Raw genomic sequence first — 3,598 nt, 5'->3', positions numbered from 1 at the left:
AATCTGCAAAAGGTTTTAAATTAGAAAGCACTCTTCTGATTCTCTACTTTGTTTAGTGTAAATTTGTTCTATGATAATTCTTACAATCGAGCCTTACAGTGTTTTGCCTCATGTGATGATAATTTAATAGTACATAAAATAGACACTGAGCAAGAGCAGAACTGTCATTACTCCTGCTACTCTTTGCTACTCGTACCACTGTACAGAGGTCAAAACCTACTGGTAACCAAGGGACATTTAAATAACTATGAGTCTGCCAACCTCTATCCTCATATCTGAAATTCACCAGAAATGAAACAATTCTTTTTTATGTCCTTTCATGATTTGTGGTACCATTGTTTGTAATAAGGAATTTCACTAACTACCTAGAAGAGGACGATTTAATGTCAAAGGCCGGAGGCAACACTATGATACCGAACTGTAAGAATCAGTGTCGAAGTCGGTACCCAGGGGTAAGAGTAGAGTACTGGAACGCCAAATCAAGCAGAAGGACATAAAACTGTGGTCGAGTGAGCATGGCTTTTTTAACTCTCTGACTTCCTACGAGGGTAGCATAGTTTACCACCCCACCCTGCTGGCTTGGCCAACCCAGCAAAAGACCAGATCAGTGAAAGTGTCACACCTGCCTCATGACATTAGGAAATTAAAACAAAACAAAACAAAACACTCTTATCCTGATGAGAAAGTGTTTTTGTTCCCCATATAGGGAAGACATGGTCTGAATTCAGGCACTGATAGGTGGTAGGGATTGAGTGAAAAGTGGGGAAAAGGGATGTAATATTTTCATATTGTGTATGTATGGAAAGATGACTTTGAATCTGCTGTGAGGAAACTGACCACAGCAATCTGAGCCCATAGCTGTTATGAGACAATAACCCTCTCCTATGTAAGTCTGCCCTTGGATTCCTCCTCTGGCTCTTTGCTGACAATTACTTGCTAAGTATAGCAGTAAGAGCTGGGTGACAGGAGAGCGCCTGAGATATCAGACAACTATATAACCTTGTCCCAGCCTCATGACTGCTAAAGAGCTCTTGTTGAACTTGTCTGTTTGAAAGGAAAAAAAGCATTATGGAACTGATATGTATACCCAGAACTCATATCAAAGCTGACACATCAGATACACATTCAAACTACTATGCTGTACTGTGATAATAATTATTCTGACTGTTGGTATCATTGTGTTCACACTATTACCCAGAAAAATTGCACCTTGAGATTGTTGTGTTGATTCAGATTTGAATCTATTCATGTCTAGAGCATAGAGAGATACCAAAATAATTTCAAAATCCATCCTCAGTAGAAGATACAATATCAGGCACATCTCTAAAGCAAGATTGAACTAAAGCATGATTGAACTGAAGCATAATTTAGTGACCCTGGGGGGTGGGGAAAAGAACTTAAGTTAAACTTGGGTTTTTTCCACTGCTCACTTTTTGAGGAAGTTATTTAATTTCTCAGTCTGCATTTCTGTTAATGTTAATAACAAGGACATTAGACACAAAACAGTAGGTTAGGTATTGGTTTCATTTTTCTAACAAGGTGTTGGAAAAGACTGAAGCTTCTCTATTAGGGTCCTTAGACTCTGTTTATATGATATGTTGCTACTATTATTTGTGCAATAAAAATGTAAAAATGTCATTTATTAGCTATATGGTTGGAGGAAAAATTAGGGAAATATTTTGAAATCTTCACTTAGAAAAAATTAGAATGTTAGACATAATAGCAAATGTAGAGATCATCTAATTTAGTGTTTCTTAAAGTGTAGTCCCTACCAGCAACACAGCCTCACTCAGCAACTTTTTAGACACATAATTCCTCCATCCAGCCTCAAACCCAGTGAAGCAGGAACTCTGGGTATGGAGTCTAGCAGTCTGTGCTTTAACAAGCCCTTCTGGTGATAGGGATGCCCACTAGAACTTGAAATCCACTGACCTGATTCAAGGTCTTCACTTGACAGATGAGGAAACCAGCCTCAGATGTTACCACATTCATGATATGGGTACTTAGATAAGATTAAAAACAAAGTCTTCTTTGTTTGTGTTATTCATTAATTTTGCCCCTAAGCATTTCCTTAAATTATCTGCTTAAGTCATGAATTAAGTAATCAGTTTCTTTAAAGACTAGCAGTGAGAATTTAGAGGCGTGACTAGCCTGCAGGGTGGAAGTAGAGAGGTGGAGCCACAGCTTCAGGACCACATGTTTCTTGAGAACTGTGGCTTAAATCATTATCAGATCACCTTATAGACCCAGGTATTACAGTGCAACCTTAGGGCACTAATAAGATAAATTTTAGATGTGTGTAATTCAGGACTTTAAAATTAATCTAGTCTTTTCTACTCTCCAACAATTTGTTTTTAAGTTGCATGGAGATTTTCTCATATTTTATGTCATTTATGCTCTTTTTTCTAAACAGTGTGAAGCGTCATGGCTCCCAGCACCTGAAAATTAGGCTTAGAAGTTTTTTACAGCACACACTGAGAAGATAGTTATTTTTATTGATTATTCGCAATTCTAAATTTTAAAAGATTGTCTATTACATTTTACTGATGTACTTATTTCAGTACCTTAAAACGGTTTTTTTTTTTAAATTGGAGAACTGCATTATGTTAATAATATTCTTTTCCTTTTTTTAATTGAAAGCTATTTTAAAAAATTAAGCCTGTCACTAGAAAAGCCTGAAATAAAGATCATATTGAATACAAGTATTTCTTAATTTAAACAGTTTTTATTTTTGGCTCTTTAATGAATGATGTAAAACATTCACATTTTATGGTTCTAGGAAACTATATGAAAAGATTCTGGAAATATATACTTGTATTTCTCTCCTGCTTAGATAGGAGACCATTTAGAACCAGGAAGGCAGAAATAAGCAAATAATTTTAGTTAATGTGGTATGCAGAGAAGAGTGTGGTGTTTCAGAGTCCAATATAGCCACTAAGGATATGTGACCTTGGATATGTTATAAACTGCTCTAGAACTTGGCTTTCCCATCTGTAGTCTGAGAAATCTGCCTCTTAAGTATATATATATATGTATATATACTTAAGAGGCAGATTATATATATATATATATATATATATATGTATATATACTTAAGAGGCAGATTTTATATATATATATATATATATATATGGAGAGAGAGAGAGAGAGAGAGAGTCTAGCAGTTAAACTCCTCTACAGATGGCTACAATGTAATAGCGTCATCAATAAATATCCTTCTCAGTTTAGCTATTAGCTTTATACATTTCTTTATTTTCTCATCAAAAGACTCTATAACCCTATGCTGTGTGTTTCTAATATGTGGATTTGTATGTGTGTGTTTGTATTTTCTGCACCCGTAACTATTCCCGCATCCTCTCTGGATTGGAGATAGTGGGATAGCTCATATCCCTGAAATTTAGCTTATGTTCATCAACAGTTCTGATATAGGTTTCTTTTCTTTTAGTTTTTTTGAGACAGAGTTTCACTCTGTCTCCCAGGCTGGAGTGCAGTGGCACAGTCATGGGTCACTGCAATCTCAAGCTCCTGTGCTCTCATTTCAGCCTCCTGAGTATCTGGGAGCACTGGTGTGCTCAAGCATGCTCAGCTAACTTTTAAA

Source organism: Saimiri boliviensis, chromosome 4 (assembly GCF_048565385.1).
Source record: "Saimiri boliviensis isolate mSaiBol1 chromosome 4, mSaiBol1.pri, whole genome shotgun sequence".
In the NCBI taxonomy this organism is placed as follows: Eukaryota; Metazoa; Chordata; class Mammalia; order Primates; family Cebidae; genus Saimiri; species Saimiri boliviensis.
The sequence above is the reverse complement of the archived record's forward strand: the minus strand, read 5'-3'. Positions refer to the sequence as shown.